This window comes from Helicoverpa armigera, chromosome 3 (genome assembly GCF_030705265.1).
Source record: "Helicoverpa armigera isolate CAAS_96S chromosome 3, ASM3070526v1, whole genome shotgun sequence".
NCBI classification, from domain to species: Eukaryota; Metazoa; Arthropoda; class Insecta; order Lepidoptera; family Noctuidae; genus Helicoverpa; species Helicoverpa armigera.
In genome coordinates, this window is record NC_087122.1 from 1,506,994 (window position 1) to 1,529,112 (window position 22,119).

Below are 22,119 nucleotides of genomic sequence, written 5' to 3' on the forward strand. Positions count from 1 at the left end.
CTTTCAAGCAAAAAAATCCCAAATATTAAATCGATGCCACCCGTTCACCACGATAGTTTTACAAACAAAATTGTATCACACAAACATGACCGTTTGATTGCTCACAGTCGTACCGTAAAGAGTTCGTTGACCCTTCGAATTCGCGGTAATAGGCTTATCACATCTCTGGAAATAACAATAACTATAACTATAAAATAAATGGGGAGTCAGTTGGTGGGAAATCTACTCTTGTTATTCATGCGTTCCTGGTACTTTTCTGGGAAATTGTAAGAGATTAGATATAGGGAAAAGGTTTTGAAACCCTCGGGTCGTGGGGTCCGAATGCCCACATTCTATTTAAAGATCTTTCTAGGCGGCTGGTTGACGCTTCTCGTGACCAGAAGGCTGGCTATTACCTCGGACAAAGAATCAGCATGGCGATCCAACGAGGTAATGCTGCCAGCCTCTTGGGCACGCTCCCAGTTGACAGCGATGGGGACGAATTTTTTGACGCTTTTTAGTTGTTTGTTTTACTAAGATAGTTTTTGATTTTTATTGTAAATATGTATTGTAAATTGTATGTAAATAATATAAAGGTTTTTTTTTTTGTGAAGAAAGTGTTTTGCTACTACTAATATACTATTAATGGTTCTTTAGAAAAATAAATATGTTTCAAATATGCTAATTTTGAAAAAAGTAAAGGGATAACTTAAAGCAATTTTGGTAAATACAGTCTTCGTTTTAAGGAAAAACTCATTCCAAAGACACCAAGTATGAGTCTATAAGTTTGTAAATAAGTTCTAAAAAAATATTTGTCCCTCACTGTACCTACATACATGTGTGTATATAATTTAGCATATAAGTGTGACCGTGTGACTTACTGTAAAAGTACACATATCCGTATATTTGCCATTTTTGGGTTATTGTACCATGGTACTAGGATATCCTTTATCTATGACTAGACTGTTTGACTCTTTTCAGTTTAATGTCATAAACTTTCCATTTAGGCTTAAAAATACACTTTGTTACCTGTAACTTTGACTTGATAACCAAATAGCTTAAAGTTTGAACCATTTGATATTGTGAATATAGTTATCATAAACCACAGTGACGAATTTTATAACATCTTTCTGAGTTACTTTGTAATTACCTTTATGTACAAAGTAACCGAATAAATAGTACTGCGTTTTGTAAAACAATAGTTTTATAATAAGCGTGGGAAAACGTGTTTTATTGATCTGAGATCATGACATGGTGTTTATGTTCATTATAAATAATTGTAATTAGCTGGGTTTTAATATAAAGTTGAGGCGTTAGTAAAGAAATATTTTTTTTTATAATTGTAAGCAAAGATTTCTTTGTACATATTTTAACATATTTTTGAGCTACTCCGCGCACTCTGATAATGCAGCCTTCATCCTATGAATGGGCTATAAGATACTTAAATAATTTGAGATGAGTGCGTTCAAACAAACTGCTATATAATTTATTATTCTTTTCTTTTAATAGACAATCTACTTTCTATATACAATCGGATTTTTTTCCGGGACTATGTAAAAGAACATCTTGACTTGAACATGTAAATTGTTAAAAAGGTTAAATTAATATTGATTTCTTCCCTAATAATCCAAATTCCATTCCTAGAAAAATAAATAAATAATTCTAACAAATCACAAACACGTAGGGCTTAGCTATGTAGTGCGTCGGTACTGGTTCACTTGACATGCGCGTGCGACGTCGGCTCGCCCACGCGCTACTACAAGCCGGGTCACATTGAGGGATGACACTATCAAGTTAGTATTTATTTAGGTTTTTGCTGTGTTGGGGAATATAAGGGTAATATTTTGTAAATACTGACGATCTGTCAGTCTGACTTTCACATCAAAACTCCTGAACTAATTTAAATATTTGGTACATATATAGTTTAGTTAGGCCCTAAGACAGGATATAGTCTATTTTTTACTCGGTTGCGGGAAGTGATCTTCCTGGGACAAAGTCAAAGTCAAATCATTTATTTCATTTAGGGCTTTACAAGCACCTCAATATATATAACTAAGTTTGATTCTAGTTACCCATTCCAAAAGTAGCTTCCTATGGAGAAGAACGGGCAAGAAACTCCATGGTTACTCTTTTTAAAAATAATATGGTATTACAGTTTGTTTGTATTGATACAGACAGTAATAGCATGCGAAGATCATGTAGAATCGCATCGGTATAACTATACATATATAATTGACATATTTTCATACATAATATTAATTTATATGATTAATGTTAAAAGGTTATCTAAGGAGTGTCAACCCTAACGCCGCGTCATAATACATTTATCTAGCCTAGGTATTGTCACATCCGGGATAAATCCCTATATACCTGGAATTTTGACCGTTAATCTAGACTTGCGGTCTTTTACTACTAAGAATAGTCTGTCTAGTCATAGAAATGTGCTAGAGGCTTAACCTAAACATTGGCTTCAACATTTCGCAGTGTACCGTAAGACTGCTATATATGATCATAATATGTGAGTATTGCGACAATGAAAATTGATTTTCTCCTAAAATGGTATAAGATACTGATATTTGAAATACTTACCAGAAAAAAAAAATGGCATGGCAAAGCAAAACTATTGAGGGATTAATGGTTTTGCTTTTTGTTTTTTTTTTGTATCCTATCCGATACTACAATTTAAAATAATTTACGTTAAGACACAACATATCCTACTACAAATCACGTTTGCAAGCGGTTTCAAGAATCGTGACAATTATGACCAGCATTTCTTTCCTAAGGTTTGCTAACCGCAAAAGTGCCTAACACCACAGATAGATACCGTTATACTCTACTAATGCTCTTAATGACCAATCAATAACAAATTCAAATTCTTAGAACTTCTGTCAATTAAATAACCAATGGCAATAGAATTATATTCATTGCTTCTTTAGTTCACATGTCACACTTCGAGGCATGAAGAAAACTGTCAATGGATGACGTGCAATCACCAACCTTTGTTGGGCCAATATTTGCGACCACCTTGGGCATATAATTTATATTAGCTAATCTAATTCAAGTGAGGTCGATGCCCTCTGGTCTAATGGTGTCTTTCATTACTTACAAATGAATTGTTAAGAAAAAACGTTATTCTTATCGGAGTTAAAAGTAATTATAAGTTGGTAAAATTAGTCATCATGGTAGATGTAGGCATTTCCAAATGCTTGTAACGTATTTCGTTTTCTAGAACGATGTTTTTTTAAGACTAATATTTGGCATCGGCTTAGGGATTATCCAAGAGTACAACGAATGAGTTAAAAAGTAAGAAGACATTTCTTCACAGTCAGTTTAAATGTATATTCATCTCATAATTTTCCGCTTACGCCTAACTGATCCAATTTAAATGTTATTTGGTACACAGATAGGCTAAATAGGCTTTAGAGAGAAGATACAGGCAACTTTTCATCCATGAAAGCAGTTATCAAGACGTGAGTGGAACAAAAGCCTGAGAAAGGATATAGGCAACTTTTCATCCCAGACAGCAGTTTTCTTGAGACGTGAGTGAACGAGTATTTCTATAAACTTTGATTTAACACTATCATTTTATCAAGTACAGAACATAGAAAATCTCGCCAGCCGGCAAGTCTTCGTTATGTTAATGTGTATCGGGAACCGGCTCGGATCCGGTTCGTCTATTGTCTATCTATTACCGTACGTAGGCGTCGCGGCTTAGCATACGTCAGTATAGGCCGTTTATACTATCCGACTCCGACTTACAGATCAGATATGGAATTATAGATAGATTGGCAATCAAGTGAATTTAGTGTAGCCTATTATACATCAGTTGACTGCCGTTTTCATGTTTAAGTATATAATGAGATGCTTTCCTCATCTTCAAAATCGGTATTTGTGGTGTTTCTACATTTTTATCTTAGAATATTAAATAAACGTTTTCAAAATATCGCGAGTTTTATTGTTTATATTTGCGCTTCATACATATGTAAAGGCCTCTATTGGCCCCTGACATGTCCATATATTGGAATCTGGTATGATTCCAATAGTCTTTAAGGAAATGAATTTCACATGAAGATTTTGTGTCGACTTATTTATTTAAACGGGCGGCGCCCTATTTATACGTGCACGCCTGCGACAACGAAAATCGGCTTTTGAAAATATAAAATTTTGAATTTGACATTTGTATTTTTCTTCATGACTATTGAAGGTTGCCAGTCGAAAAGGTTGTATGCGTTTCATGTCGCTACATCACTCCCCCCTAAGCGAAGCGAACGTTTGGTTTAACTGTGCGGCCGGAACGAGTGACGATTGTGTCACGCTGTGGTTTTGCCGCTGCTGCTGGTTGTGGCACTATGCTCGGGAAGCGCGATGGCGACGCTTGTTGCTTATTCTGCGTGCTTGAGAAAGTGGGAGTGATTTCCTCTTCGTTAAGTAAGTATGCCGGTTTCAATCTGTCGATAGAGACGACTGCTGTACGCCAAAGCATCTGGATGGTAAATTGTTTTTCTCCTCGATGTATGACTTCGCATGGACGGTCGGTGAATATTGTGAGGTGATTGCCCTCTATCAATCTTCGAAGATGTCGAACAGCGGTGTACATGGCTAATAATTCGCGATCGTACACGCTGTATCTTCGTTGAGTTTCGCTCATGGATTTTGAGAAAAATGCCAGTGGTTTCCAACGTTGTAGACCTTTTGTTGAAGGACGGCGCCGATGCTAGTATTCGATGCGTCAGTGTATAGACTTAGCGGCGCGTTGGGAATCGGGTGCGTTAGCGTTGTTGCTTGGCGTATGCTTTGTCGGCATTTCTCAAAAGCTTGTTCTGCCTCTTGTGACCATGTTGTTTCAAGCCAGTCTTGTTGCCAATATGTTGCCGCGAGGTTCTCGGTGAGTCGGAACTGGCTGCTACGGCGGTGCTGCGAATCCCAGTGGGTCGGGACCGGCGCTGCGAGAGTTGCACAGCGCCGCGCTAGTGGCTAGCGACTGCTTCGGCGAGGGAGATTCTCGACCGGCCGAAGTGCAGTGAGCTGGAGCCAAGGTCGCTGGATGTGGCTGAGGGTGCTGACCAGGAATGTGCGTCCGCACATGCTGGTGGTCAGGGATACTCGTTTGAAGCTGGCTGGCTTGAGGTTTGTCTTGCTGTTGACGCGACGATGAGCGATAGCGAGAACGGGAGGGAGGGTTGCGGCGGTATGTCGCGCGCCGATGGCTTGTACGTGGTCATAACATTTTGTTGCGCACCATCGCTGTAGTGGATGAGGCGTTTGAAGCGACGGCGGCGATTGAAGCAGATAGCAGATTTTGTTTTCACATCACGTCGGATGGATATCACGTCGGGGTCACCAATTTAAGGAAATGAATTTCACATGAAGATTTTGTGTCGACTTATTTATTTAAACGGGCGGCGCCCTATTTATACGTGCACGCCTGCGACAACGAAAATCGGCTTTTGAAAATATAAAATTTTGAATTTGACATTTGTATTTTTCTTCATGACTATTGAAGGTTGCCAGTCGAAAAGGTTGTATGCGTTTCATGTCGCTACAAGTCATATATCAGTCACGCATGTCAAATCTATCAAATTGTAGTTGGATCCTAAATCTATGGTCTTGAGTTTGTAAACTATCGCAGAAGTATGTTTAGTTTGTTATTCGTAACTGACTTCAGTGAAGTTGGAGTTTGAGTTGGGAAGTTCATGTTCAGGATATAATGATGAGGGATTTTGAAGATGTTAGTATTAAGTAAAAGGGTGGTTTTGAACTTAGTTAAAGTTCTCTCTAACTGTGCACTGTGTAGTCCAGTTTTGGTTTTGTTATTACGTAGCTTTTTGTCTATGGATCAGTTTTGGCTGTGTAGGTATTTTCTCTTATTAGCTCAATAAATCAATATAGTATAGGTAATCATTTATTTTCATACAGCAACAAAAATAATTGATGACAACCAATAACGAGAGCATGTCTATAATAAATATCTGACTTATCACACACCGTTGCATCAGACTTAGTTCCGTAAGCAAAAGTTCAGTCTCGATAAATGCTAAAATCCTTCACAACTTTTACGTAATATGTTATAATACAACTACGTATGAAATAGAATCGTATTTCTTTAAAATCGTGACGTGTAAACAGCCTGTAAGTATAACGACCAAGCTCGCGGGTCACTCGGGTACAACAAAATTGATGATTTTGTATCAAGTTTCGCTTGTAGGTAATTATGTTTTGAACAACTGTGTAGTAGTGGCCCACGCGGTCACTTCGTGAGATAGTGTGTCAAAGACAAGTAAAAAATATGTTAAATAATAATAAAGTAAAGCTGCTGATTGGCTCTATTCGTTCTTTGTTTACTTTCGTTGCTATGCTGTTTCTATGTTAATGATACTCACATCGATTGATGCGGAATGATAGTCCCGATGTAAGTTCGGATATTCTAGTACAAACCTATTCTGGGTATAAGCAAAGCCACGAAGCGGTCAAACTTATGCCCTTTTTTTGCGTGGAGGTTTAAAAACTTATTAAAATCTCCTAGAAAATACTGTAATTGAAATGTTCACTTTAATTTCTCTTAATGTCATAAGCCAACGAACTCAAAGCACTCACAACTATCCAAATAATATCTTAATTCCACAATTTAATATCCATTATAAAGTTGAGACATTACTATTGACTTAAGCGGGCTTAGTGACCCCTGACCCCGGAGGCTACTGTAGCCCATCATTGTCGTGCGCCCACGCATACGGGAGATTTAGAAACTAACGCCATTTGAATTACCTTATAGGGTATTTAGAATTGATATAGAGAAATACTCGAATTATTATGGGGAAAATCGCGATAGCCGTTTCTGCTATCAAGTGTCATAATAATAGCTATAGTTATCATGTGCAATAATGGCCCGATTTGGACATGCACTTCAGCTTATTCAAGTAATTTTGCAACACCCAGCATTTCCGAAAAGTTTTTCGACGAAAATCTAATCAATTTCCCTGATATGGCGATGGAATTTAAGTCTCATACTCAGGCTAGCAAAACATACAAGCATTTCTTCTATAACCTTATAAGTAAAACACATAATCAGCACAAGACTGTCTGAAAATCAAGCAACTCAGCAAATCAGACTGACTGCGAAAGTTCCCAAGAAGCCGACAGCCGTCCATCTCACACAGTTGGTATGGTAAATTGCTCATGAGCACGACTCCTAACTTGGTTAGCTTATTCATATGTAAAGAACGCTTGGAGCTAGATAGAAAAGCTATGCAATTCGATCAAGACTCGTATTTACATAGAAATCAGGGATACAATTTGATTCAGCGAAATTGAGATCTGTTTATGGAAGAAGGAATGTTATTTCCTCAGTTACAATACCTTACAATTATATTGTGATCTACAGGAAGTTTCTTCTATGGAGTTTCTAGCCGGTTCTTCTCCGTAAGACCCACTCCTTGGAGCCATTTTCAAACCTTCTTTATAAACTACTAGCCGTTTCCCGCGGTTTTACCCGCGTCCCGTGGTAACTACTGCCCGTACCGGGATAAAATATAGCCTATGTTACTCGTGAATAATGTAGCTATCGAATGGTGAAAGAATTTTTAAAAACGGTCCAGTAGTTTTTGAGCCTATTCATTGCAAGCAAACAAATAAACAAAGTTTTCCTCTTTATTTAGTATAGATATAACACAGAAAACTTTAAAATATTAATGGTAACGTAAGTACATCAAAGGTATGATGATTATTCATAGTAAGAGTAATCAAGTTTCAGAAAAAATTTACTTCAAATTACATGGCACCTAATATCACGTTTTTACAACTTACCAAAGAACTTTTTCTACTCGAACAAAAACCGCTCCACTTCCATTTAATTTATTTTGAAGATAAATGATGATGATGATTGGCCGTTTATTTACAGTAATAATTAGTAGAACAGTTATAATTTATTATCATAACAAAGCTGTCATAATTTGACGAATTTAGTTGAAGTTAATTGTGAAGACAAATAGACTTAAAAGCTGTGGATGGCTGTGAATCAAAAATATTTATTTAACTTTACAATATAATATGAATTGTTGAATTCGGAATTTAAATCCATAATTAAGTGGATTTTATCCATCTTTAATTTCATATGATATTTATTACATTAAATAAGCTGCTTTTTTTAATGTGTAAGGGTTGTGGTGGAAATGTTTTATGTTGCAGAATTTTTGACGCTTTAACCACAAGCTTAAGCCCTTGTGTGCCAGTGCGCGGATCCACGCGGGAATTGATTTTCTGTTGTTCTCTAATCAGCATCATTCTAGCAGTTAAAATAATGCATCTACTCATAGCTAAAACTGAGCAACAAAACCGAGCATTCGACCTAAAATAAAATCCAAATCTAATGTCTATTACAGAAAATAGCTTCTAACTTTATTAAATTAGCCAGCACAATTTCACTCAAGTTCATTACAATGATAAAATAGAAAATGTACTGAGAGCTAGGCTAGAAATATTAATGTAGTCGGCTTTCTAGATTTACGTCAATTAGAAAGGTACACCTACATAAAGATCGGAGTGCACTGCCGCTGCAGTGTTTAGGTTCGCGGCTTAATACGCTTAGGGCAGTTGTACACGGGTGAGACTCGGATAGGTGCAGTCTTGATTAAAATTGAGCGTTAATCTGATATTGTATTTTGTTCATTGGTTCACGCTATTTGGTTCTAGATAGATTGTAAATTCATGTAAAACACTGTTAAAACAATAATTGAAGAGATTGCTTTTGTACTCAGATTGGAAATGATAACGATATAAAATGTTAAGAATGTATGTAGCGTTAAATCTGCGAGACAATAAATCGAGGTTTAACGCAAAGTATAAGTTACTTTGCGTTAAACGTTAAATAAAGCCTGATTTCCTAATTTAATAATAATGATAAAAAGATGTCATTTAGGTACCACTACGAAGATTACCGATAGAATAAAGAAGAATAGATGAGACAGCACCCAGCATCCTAGCTCAGTGTACCAGTGAGTCACATCCACCGCCTACACCAACCCGAAGCTATTGTATGCACGAACAAAATACCAGCCATTTCGCGAAAGCGTTGAATGCAAACTTATTTATAGGACGCGTAAAATCTCCATATTTTATAAAAGATAGTGCTTATTGTAAAGAATGGCGAGAGCCCACCTGCAGGTAAATAGACGCCGTAGTTCTTAAACCCAGCGGGGGTTTGTATGTCCTAGTGCAGGGATGGTGAACCTTTGCCTACGTGCCAAATTAAATAAAAAACACAATGATAATTAGAGGTGTGTCCCTATGGTAAACAGTTAACATGAAAAGGTAAAAGATTATGAAGAAGGGACTACTTTTTGATTCGCAAATTATGGATTTTATTAAATGTAAATTTTTACATGTTTTTTTCTTGTAAAATAATAGCGTGCCCAAATTATAAAGCTGCGTGTCACCACGGGCACACGTGCCATTGGTTCGCCATCCCTGTGCTAGTGTATGCGTGTGCGCAGCTCTCGTTGCTAGACGTTGCAACAAGTTTGGTTGTAAGACGGTAGCCTTTTTTATTGTTTTTGGTAGTACTATGAATATGTAGATGGAAATTATATAGGTTTTCATTTGTGTTGTTACGCGTTTGAATAAGAATGGAGAGTTCTATTGCTTGTTGTATTCAGAATGATATTTTACTCTTAAGAATAACTGGTATAACAAGTCTAATTAGAGGAATATCAATCATATGAGCAGTTAAAATATGGAAGCCGGCCCCAACTTAGTTGGGAAAAAGCTCAGGAGATGATGATGAGCAGTTAATACATGAAAACTAAAATATTTGCTTGTGTTCTGGTTACTTTTACGTAATAAGAATAAATACGAAAAAAGGGCTAGTCAGTGATTTTATATAAATAATACCACAAAACTAATAGTTCAAGGAGGCAATTATAATATGTGTGTCAAGATAGCACTAGACCAAGTTTTTGTTTTATAAATAATTTTTCACATAGTTTTTCTAGAATATTGTTGGCTTCAAAAGTGCATCTAGTTAGACTGGCATTGTAGTTGAATACTTGACGAAATTCTTGAGGCTTTAGAAATAATATTGCGACACAATTTGGAGGCAAGGGGGACACTTGTATCCAATTTGTTTCAGAGCGCTACCAAGCAGTGTTGGTCACGAATATAACAATGTCAAGTTAAGTTTTGTTGTTGCATTCCGGAAATGTGAGAATTATTTTGGAATTATTTTTAATATAATATGATTTTAGTTATTTTTAACTAGCCGTTTCTTGGGTGTAATCAGTATCCCGCGTAAACAATATACTCAGAACTAACATGGCTTTCTATTCGTAGAATAACTTTCAAAATTGGTTCACAAAACTTTAAACTTATTTTGCTCCTCAAAGTTTGGTCAAAGTTTTTGTAATAAAAAACTAGCTTTTCCCGTCGTGTCCTCAGGTGTTTAGTTCAATCATATATGAATATTTTTTTTAGGAAAATAATGTAGTATCTTTTGTCACACTAACAATCTCGTTTCATGCTAGTATAAGATGCATACTAGATAAGTAAATTCCTGATCCAGAGACAGTACAAATATAATTCAAAAAGACAAAGTAGATAGATATTTCCTGACTAGAGCGAAGTAAAACGGGCAACATAATAATTTATTTGCAAATGGTCACAATTTGTTACACAAGTTACGAACGAGAAATACTCGGGTTTGTTTTACAATACATACGTAAGTGTTAAGTAAATAAATGCAGTCGTTTTAGAGTACCAGTGCACTACAAAGTTTTAGTCGGCCTATAGATTGTTTGGCCTTATAAATGAGTATAAAGATGAATGGTAGTAAGCACATAACATAGTAGCGGTACCAGTATTGACTGAAAACTTTGATTGGAAAATTGGAATCAAGATTTTCTTTAAAATGTCAAGCATTTTTTTACGACGCTAAAAATCATTAATAACACCTCTCGCTGTGGGTTAGCAGCGGTGAGGGAGTGGCAGACTCTTACTGACTAAAAACAGTCGTGTTCCGTCGCAGGCCTTTTATGAACCAGGGCCGCGGTAACTCCTTCGAACAATTTTGCAGTCCCGGCAGATCTTGGCCCTGCTGGCCCCTGAAAATGTCTATTTATTTATTTATTTAGGCACACCAACAACTTATTTACAAATACGTTCACATATATACGTTTACAATTGTAATAGGTCCTGCGTAAATATGTCAATTATAGGTGCGCACAACGTTCAAATTAAAAATAACTTAAATTAAACTAAACCAAACTATGCATAACAAAAATAATAATAAAAAAAATGAAGAAGAATCGATACGAGGCAAATGACAAGGTACTATTCAAATTGGTCAATTTTGTGCAAAATTTAATTTATAAGAGGCATTCATATTGCGCTTAAATTTATTATAGGGGTCATGGAAAATATCAAAATTGTCTGAGCTCCCGCACAAAGAGTTATATTCACTGCAAATTCGTGCCATAGGCGAGCGTTTACCAACATTGGTTCTGTAAAATGGAATGTGGAATGGTTTGGTGATTGGGTATCGCGGTATTCTGGTGGGAACAGCAAGTTTGATGTGATGAACTAATTCGCTACAATCTGTCTTTCCATTAATGAGTTTGTGTAAGAATTGAATGTCATGAATTTTGCGACGATTGTGGAGAGTATTCATTTTAAAGAAATTTAGTCTTTGGTAGTATGGGACCCTATGTGAAATTCCGGATGAGATATACGCCAGATGTCTGGTAAAATCTACCCAATGTCAAGCATTGGGTAGATTTTTGGCTACCTGTTTAGTCTGCAGTGTGCAGTTGTTTTAATGTTGGCAACACGAACTTGTTATCAAGCTGATAGATAACTCAATTAGCCTAATTTCGTGATTATGGTATTAATGGGTACATGGAAGCCATTGTAGTTGCTTACAGATTGAGGTGGAGACCTATTTGCATGAAATAAATCAAAGCTTACTATACTGTTCAGAAATTGTAATATTGTAAGGCTGAACTGTTTTAACGCAGTGGTCTCAGTAACTACTGAGCTGATTTGAACAAGGCCTTTTATCCAGAGGACTTTTTCTCTGGGTGCACGGATTACTCCCGTGGTATGCCCGTGGAACAGCTGGTGGAAGCTAGTAAGAGATATAAGTGATCGAAAGTAGAAGGATTTATTTTTTAAGTTACATGGGCTCATTGAACTCTAAATATTCTAATAATTGTAATTGTGCATTGTATTTTGTTTATTTAAATAAATTAATAGATGCAGTGATGAATTAATTCCAGCGAAACCTATTTGAATATTTACCTTTATCAAAACATTATCAGTAGCTTGAACACAATGTATTCAAAGTCATAATGACAATGGCATTTTCATAATTCACCGTAAAATATAACCATTAACTTGACTTAGAGATACGTTCTAGGTACAAATAAATACAAAATTAGGTAAGAAACGGGTAATTTGATATAACAATTTATGTTCCGGTACAGTTGCGCTCAGAATTCATTGTTACGCACACATAGGCACACCCATGCACAGGTGTAATTGTGAACGCACACTGCAGTGCAGTAAGGGAGTAGATACATGATTTTTTCGTCGATTTCGATGAACTGTTTTTCGTTTTCGAAATCAGTATGCCTATTTCAATTGAATTTTGACTTATTTCCGATTGTCTCAACGTTCAACTTTGTGAACTCAACTTTAGTTTTACGTCAATTTTAGTTTATTTGTGGTTTAATCCATATTTCTTTTGCTATAGGTAGGTATAGTTAGATACAGTGCTAACACAGATTACAGAATACTACCCAAATTACCATAATGTAATTTATTAATGTGTGTGTCCCTTATTAGTGAGTATAAAGTACAAGATCAGTCTATAGTGGATACCATCACAAAAAAATTTACGCAAAGTTAAAAAATTGTACATCAATTGTTATAAATAAAAAAAATGCTACCTAGTAAAAAAAATATTTGCAAAACAACATTCGAGAAATACAACTGTCGAAGAACACGCATGTGTGCACCAGTCATTAAGCGCAAGCGCTCATTACTGACTTACAGAGTATCCCACGAGTTCAAGCAATTTGTTCTCGAATTTCTGCGCGTATTGTTTTAGGGTATTAGTTCTTTTGTTTTTAATATTTATTATGAACATTTTTAAATAGGCTTTTACGAGTATTTGATAAAAGTTATTAAATTAAACATATGTTTGATTTCCCTAGTTCAATTAATTTTATTGCATTTGTTTGTTTGTGTGAAAATAGTGTTTTTATAATTTTTAAACACTATAAAATAAAAGTAATTATTGTGATATATATTTATAACTGATGACTTTTCTTATTTCTCGCGTATGTTTTACAAATACTATTTGCCCATCCTAATATCTAAAGCAGCATTCTTATTCCCAATTTATTTCAACCCACAACCATTCTGTTTTACTCTACCAACCAACCGTACTTTTTCGTTTTCTCACGTGCATAGAACCCTCAAAAGTTCTTCCAAAATCTGACTGCTCACCACCCAAAGCAGCCACCGTAACGTCGAGTCACGCCACATTCGTCTCCCGTGACGAAGGTACACCTCCTCAAGTTACCATCAAACCGAAAAAAGTTCACGGAATTGTCACCTCTATTGTAAAAGAAACAAAGGTGATTTTTGTGTGAGTGTGCAGGGATGGTTGAGGGGTTTTTGTGAGTGACTGTACTCGTGTGTTGTCGTTGCGTAAGAATAATTAAGATTTTGGTGCTGAGGTATTAATTTGATGTTAAGTATGTAGGTAGTTTTCTTTTGTGTTTAAATAACAAATGATTTGTCTTACTTTCTGTTTAAATACGATTTGTATCGTTTGCAAGCATTAATTTCGAATGTTATTTGTATCACAGATATTTTTTTTTGGAATTTAAATGAGGTAAATAGTGGTATTTTCTTAAAAAATAACGTTCAATAAAATGTTATGACTGTAATAAAATTAATATACCTAATCGATTAGAATTCTAAAATCTCTCCAAAAATTTGTAACAAAATAATTTAAATAAGAAATACTACATAATTATCTCATAAAAACTCCATAAAAATAGATTTTAATTTTCTGCATTTTAAAACTACATATTTGCCTAATATTATGTGAACAAGTCCTTACAAGCATTAAATCAATTTAATAAGCAAACAGACAGACATACGAAATAATTCCTAGAACATAGTAAAACATTCCTTTTGTCTAGTCTCAAGTATCAGTTAATAGGTATTTTAGTACAATATTTATGAGTTATGACGAACCAGTTAGTGGCCTTCAGAGTTAGACGAAATGTTCGTAGCCCGGTTACTTGAGACATGACGTGGTTAAATGTTAACTAAAAGAAATATAGACAGAAGGTTCACTTTATGTACCATAACACTGGTCAACAACATTTTTGGTGCAAAAGTAAATAGAACATTTTTCGTGGAAAGGTGAAACATACAATTTTGTGTAGATTATAAGGATTGCTCTGGATTGGAATTCGGTACCAATTTTAAAGTGCTTAGACGTGATTTTTAACGATAGATACAATAATTTTCTGAGATCAGCATTTTTTTTTATTTAAGATTCACCTTCTGTAATGGCTTTAGGCTTTTCGATTACGTTGATCACATGTCATAAGCGAAGTCGATTAGCAACATGCGCGAGAAGCGTGATTATGACAGTAGCCCAATACTAGGCTTACTTTGGCGGTTTGTAGAACCAGGGTATATTAGTCCTGTGGTAGGAACTCCTTATGAATGGACTGGAGAATAAATCGAGGGTGAGATCCTCGTATATGTGGGAAGCAGTACTCTTTTTAAACCGATAGGAATCAGGTAGAAACTTAACACTCATTTGTGTGTCCGATAATTTTACAAATGAGTGAAAAATAATCACTGAAAAGCTAAAAATAAGGAAACAAAACTTTTTACAAAAACGCGAATAAATTCCTCATCTTCGCTTGTCTACTTAATGTCTTCTGTCCTGTTAATACTGTTGTCTTACCTCAACTTTTGAACCCTTATTGTTACCATCAAAAACACCGTCCAACAGTCTGAAAGAGTTACTTCACACCAAAGACCAGACGAGCCGACACCTATAAACTTTACAACCAACAACGAGGTTCTTTATACCAATTTTTTCACCGCATATTTTTATTTTTTTGCGCGAACTTATAACTATGTTTTGTTGAAAATCGGCGGCTTTGTGTAACGGCTGCAGTGGCCTTGGGCTGTGACTGGTCTGCCAACTGCAATGGGTCAATGATACTAGTGGAACAAAACTAGACGAGCCGGATAGACTGATGACGTCATATACCTGGTATTTGGCTTGAGGAAGTTTGATTGTGAGTCGGTGGGAACTTTTTGCTTGATCTCAGGCTAGGGTTGAAGGTTAGGAGGATTATAGGTTGTATTGATTGTGGTTTTTGGTTATTCAGCCTGGTGAGTCAAAGGTTGTCTTCGTTGGTCATAGGTATGATAAATTAAAGGTAAGTTGTATGCAAATAAGAACTACATAAATAACGAAATTAATAAAAACTATAATGGGATCAGTATTTCCTCAGACAATTCTTGTCTTACTTACTTTTTGTTGGATTTTAAATTAGGAAGATAAAATTGAAAAATAATCCAAATTCCCCGAAAGTTCAGGGTCGAATACCTTTCTCCTAAACCTAAAAGGCGACTGTTTCAAATCCGTACGTGCGACAATTCGTTCAGTTATCGGCATTTGACCTCTTTTGTTGTAGAATTCAGCACGAAATACGATTTGCGTCGCTCTAAAGACCGAAATTTGAGCTCGCAGTCAAAATACACGCGTCGTTTCAATGACCAGTGTAACCTGACCTCTGGCTTCGTACTCCGCCTTTTGTTTGGTGGGTCTAGAAGTACTGGTAGTTCAGTGTGTTTGGTATAATGCTACTGTTTTACAGTAATAATTGATTGTTTGCACTTGTGATAAGATTAGTACTGTTTTGGTCGTGTTTTTGTAACTGTTAAATATGGGACACGTCATATTTATTTTTAAATATACACAACACAATTTGGACTGTGACACAAAGGACCAAGCCTGTATGATCTAATGTAGTTAAATTCAATCAGATAGAAATGTATTCAGCAGTATAGTTGATTGTAAGTTGTTTGTCTTCCCTTCTACTTATATTATAAACTTGAAAGTTTGTATGTATCGATGGATGTATTTCCTTCACGCAAACACTAATGAATGGACTTGGCACCTTATAGTTATATCTAGAAGAATATATCGTTTACTTTTTATCCGGGTGCTAGAAGTAGTTTCCTCAGGATACTACGTAATAGGTTTCCAGACCATTAGATTCAAGACAGCTATCTTAATATCAATACAAAGTATAAAGGACCAAACAGTCTAATTGCTCTATTGCTCAATTTTAACTAGATCCTCGATCGGCGTTTCCCATGCAATAAAGTTAGATGTCGAAATCATACTAATAGTGAATTGGTAATTAAACCGGGGCAATTATCCGTAGTAATTACTGCGCTACTTGTCTCATAAAGTTTCAAGATTGTCATCGTTTTACTATGTAGAATTAAATACAATTTGTATAACTTGGTTACACAGAAAAGTGGTTACAGACGTGCAAACATATAGGATGCATAATATACATAATTCCGGAAAAAACTCCCATTTAATTTAAGTGTATTTTATTGTTATTTTTTTACGTAGTTACGTCTTTATGTATTGTCAATAGTTTGGTAAAAATTCATGTAATAAAAACAAAACATACGGGCACACCACTATGAGTCTGACACTTCCTCACACCCACAACGGGATGAGATTTCCCATAAATGATAGTCATTTGATGATGTCCCATAAAAGAGACATAAGAAAAATCCCATAAGCACTCAGAAAACCGACCAATGAAGAAGTATTTTATAAAGACTGTTCTACACTAATGCACATTTTATATAAGGACCTACACGAAACACCATCCATACAGACTTTCCTTAATCCCCTACCATTGAAGTGTAAGTGTGAAAGAATTTACTGTATTTCCAAATACGTCTGTAAGGACCTCCATAATTCCCTTTAGGGGAACATTTCTTGAGGTCCAATCGAACCAATTAGCACTCACAAAGTTATTGGTCCTTTAATCCGTATTTAGCAGCAGTTGCTTGTTCACTGTCGTGGACCGTGTCCGCGAAATATATTGCTTATTTTATTGGTTAGATATTAAATTGCTTATTGATTTTCTGGTTGACATGATATTTGTTAGTCTGTACTTCTATCTATACTAATATATGTTTTTTGCTTGTTTGTTAGTACCTTATATACGTGCATATATTTATATACGCTTGTTTCGTCTCGCGACCAAGTCCGCTTTCCGTATTCTCTTCCACTTACCTCTGCTCTGGATATCTTCTTCTTCGAGTTAGCACCTAAACCATCTTTAACTGTTATAAAACAACATTATCTCTAAGTAACATAGGCTACCTTTATATTGTCCGGGTACTGGAAAGTTCTTTCCTTAGGACGCGAGTGCAACCGCGGGACAACAGTTAGTAGGTACTGTATAGATTGCTAGCATCGCTTGCTTCAAAATTGAGCGTGAATTTGTAGGTTGTCTTAAATGTCACGATTGTAGGATTAAATCAAATATTTTATAGCTGCACCCGTTAGGATGTTTGTTAGTCAAAATGTCGTGATACTAGAATTATGGATTCATTTGTTTGTTTTAATGTTTAGTAAATTCAATGTAGGTTATAGCTTATTCCAATTTATTAATAGTGTATAAAATTAATTAACTACATATTTAAGAGACTTTATCCTGATCTAATTCTTCTTCCTTACCGCTATTCTAGAATTGAATAAATATCACAGTATCATCAGTATACCTTCTGTCTTTTTTCAAATTTTATTTGGGGTCGAAGAAGTCGGCTTCTAGCACACTCCTCTATTTGACGTCATATGGTCAACAACGTATATTGTTTTCAGCATGTTTCTACCCATATCGTCTAACCCACAACCAATCCATCATTTCAGAGGTTGACCCCATCCTTTATATCTGTTGTATATCACTAACCAATTTCCATAATTTCCCTCGACAAATATACCACGGCTAACTTAACCTAGTATCCCAGAAAATCCGTCGTACAAATAAATTATAAACGTTTGGTAAATGTACTCACACACTGGAGACTTTCTAGTCGGTCGACAGTTTGGTCGAGCGGTTGATAAGTATTCAGATGTATTAGAGTGTGCACATAACAACGATGAGCTAATTGGACGGTATCAGATTGATTAAAAACATTGATTGTAGAAAATGTATTAATCACATTTAAAAATATTTATATGTACAATTAAAATTAATAAACAATTCTAGTAAGAAACTTAAAACTAAAAAGCATCAAAAGGCTGGCAGGATTACCTCGTTGGATCGCCATGCTAATCCTTTGTCTGAGGTAATATCCAGCCTATAACTTTGATTGAATTCAAGATTTCAAAAAAAAAATCGGCCGACTTTTTAGTTTCTAGTGTGCAGTTAAACTAAGTTAGTAACCCAGTCTCGCGTGTTTCGCTACCATGAACTATTGCAGTAGCCAGACTTAGCCACATTAATTAGCGAACATGTTTTAAGGAGTGCCCCGGTCTAGACTGAAAGTTAGTTCACTTTATAGGGAGAAAGGTGCTGGTGTTAATTTCGTATCTATTTTGTTTTGTGGTTGATTATTTGGTTTTATGGTAATGATTGGTGTATGTTTGCTTAAGTATTGTAACTGGTTGAGTCTTGCAGTTGCTACCATAAACGTGGTCCCTAGTTCAATTCTTTGTTTAGGTTGAAATAGCTTTGTGGGTTTTCATAAACATTTACGAAAGATGACCCAGACCTGTGAGGGCATGTAAAACTGTCTGTTACCTAACAGCAGCCGATGTTAAAATACCAAGTCAGAGGCCATCACGTAGTAGATAAGAGAAAAGTCTGACACTAGGGTTTGGTAATAAAACCATAGCTACGATAAGAAGACGAAGGCTGTCTCAAACAGTAGCAACGTCAATATATAAGACAAGTAAAACCTACCTAAAATAAATAAGATACCGTAGCGGAATAAATCCAGTGAGCACGTTGATACACGCGTAGATTAGGGCTCGTGACGTCACGAATGCTTCCATCAGATAGCGTTGATACGAGGTACAACACTGGTAGTGGTAGACTGGTAGCCGAAGAGGCTCGTAATGATGAGAAGGTAGCGAGTTCTAATTCAGATAGAATTTGATTGGTGATTTTGAATTTGAATTAGTTCGTATTTAAAAAGTCGACAATATTGTTGTAAGTTATAAAAAAACCCAGTAGTTCCTTGGATAAGCGAGTTCAAACAAACAATCTCTTCAGTTTTATAAAATTAATATAGATGTATGGGTAAATCCCCTAGCTTGGGGAAGACCTTTGTCCAGCAGTGGATGGATTAGGCTGTGAAGATGACGACGAGCTGATGTAACTATTCAAGTAAAAATACATACACTGGTTAAACGCAATTTGCATTTGTTAAGTTACCAACCAAAATCTGAAAAATCCACACAAATACAAAATTCATTAAAACAAACTACATTACTCCACACAAAACTTACTTCACTTAACAAAATGACCACAGATTAGACATCCCATTACGCAGATAAGACAAAGCGAGCAATTTGCCTAAACCGACATCTAATTAAGGATACGAATCAGTATTCCATTTCAATAACGATGTTGTTTGTTCAATAATATGCACGCACCGCGAGAAATGTCGCGGAGAAATCGGAGCCACGCCTAGCAGATAAGCCTTTCGTTGCGACGTTGAATTTGCATGCTGCGCAAAGATTATGGCGTAGAAAGGACATGTTATTTAATTTTTATATAAAATGAACAAGAATTTGAAACCAAGCGAAATAAGTATTTAGTCATAAAACTTAGTTACCTACTTAATAGTTTATGTACAAAGATACACACAGACAAGAATAAAAATAGAAATGGTTTATAAGGAAAGTTAATAGTTAGTGCAAGAGGCATGCTAAAATTGTTTTATGGCCATAATGAGCAGTTATATTAATACTGTGGATTTCTGAAAGGCGATCGTGTTTGAAACATGTTTCGTCGCGTCGTTTCGAAAGTCAATCACCTTTATATCTGGGAAAACATAACGTTTTCTTTACAACCTGTACGAAAACTATCCTTCATAGACCATAGAAATCAAACAACCAAACTCACAGCTAAAACCTTACACCAAAGAACTGTGACATCTGTAGCCCACCATAATCTATGGCATCACGTTCTTCGGAGCTGCATAATGAGTTGCATCGGCACCGCGAATCACGTGCTTCGCCTTTAAAGGCGACACAGACAGTCTTCGGCCATTATACAACACATATCGCGAGCCGCAGATATGGGGGAGCGCTGCGCAGAGCAGAATTAAACTGTCAAACTATTATCAACTTTATGATGATGGAGATAGAGTTTAAAATTAATTAACACAGATTGTATGTGAAAAATATCGAAGATATACAAATTGTGTTGATTGATTTTAAGTATTATTTTAATAACATCAATGTTGATATTAGTATGACAATGAAATATGCTCTGCGCTCTGTCATATGTAAGTGCGCAGACCGTAAGATGGTCATTTCATTTTAATATTAAGTTTCACGATTTGGAAACTCTGTGAATATTTCTTGGAAGTAATTTCGTATTTCGATATTAAACTGTGGGATTGGTGTAGGTATCATTTGTGAGTTTACGACTGAAAAGCTGATTGATTTGCTGTGCTTTCTCCGCGTGTTATTTATTTAATATATTTTTTATTCGTGCCTGTAAATAAAGATTTTTCTGAAAACCATTTATAACGAACAGTTTATTTAATAATTCCCTTCTGCTCCGAAGAAACAACTCTATGCACCCGGGTAAAAATTCTCCGAAAAAAAACCTCAAAAACCCGTACGCGCGGGGCCGCTAGAATCCAGATTATTCCGCAGAACACAAGTATACCTTATACTTAGGTAGTGTATATGTAAAATCAGCTACAGATATGGAATAAAATGGATGTCTAGTGTAGGCAAATGTCCTGATAAGGCATGTAGATTAATACTCCCGCGCAGTTAAGGAAGTGAACTGAAATTAAGAATTGATCGCTAGGTATATAATATGTTGTCTACCCACTTGTTATGTATACATACATATGGTGTGTTTGCTACGTTTTTCGTTGGGAAAAAATGGTGGACCATATTTGTATATTATCCTCCACCTGCATGTGTTTATTCGCGATAAACTCAAAAATTGCTGAACATATTTCCATGCAGTTGTCACCAATAAATAGAGTGTTTTGTGAGGAAGGTAAACCTAGGACACTAGATGTACCAAAATTTATGATTCAAAGCGCGATGTATCCTTAGATGGGTAGCAAATTTTAAGTCATCAGGATTTTTAATACATTCGATACTTTACAGAGCAACATACATTTGGTAATAGGACACCAAAAAAAATAAGATTCTTTCAGGATCTCACCTTAAAATACTGGATGCCGGCACCCAGTAATTGGGTTGTAAAACTGTGATGGCATAATATATTAAAGGAAAGTACCAATTTTATTAGATCACTGATTATGCTGAGAGTAACGATAGATATAATTTTCTTTTGTGAGACAAATTTTCTTATCTTTCCCTTGAAATCTTTTAAGGCTTCTTATAGGTGTCTGAGATCACTATCTCGGCTCCTATCTTGGTTTTTAATATTTTTTAAAGTGGACACTGAAGATTGTTAGATTATAATTTTTGAGAATCGCTATGTATCTAATATTTAATCTCGTGAACACTATACTTATTTTCTGGGTGTAGATGTAAATGAATAAGTATGATTGGCAGAATTTTTAGAATAGCTACCTGACTAAATATTTATGATGTTCTATACATACACACAATACATAGACCCGGAAAGATTTTAGCTGTACCGTGTAGAATTCCAATCTTCGACCACTCTTATTACGTGCGTTCGTGTATTATTTGTCAGTATATCTCAGTTTAATTAATTAAAATAATTCTAACTACTTAAAGTTTCCCGAACATATCCTAGCATTTTCAACGAATAATCAGAATGTTACATTAAAGTTTGCCACATGGAGCATTTTGCAGAACTTTGCACTCAGATGCATCGAGTTCAT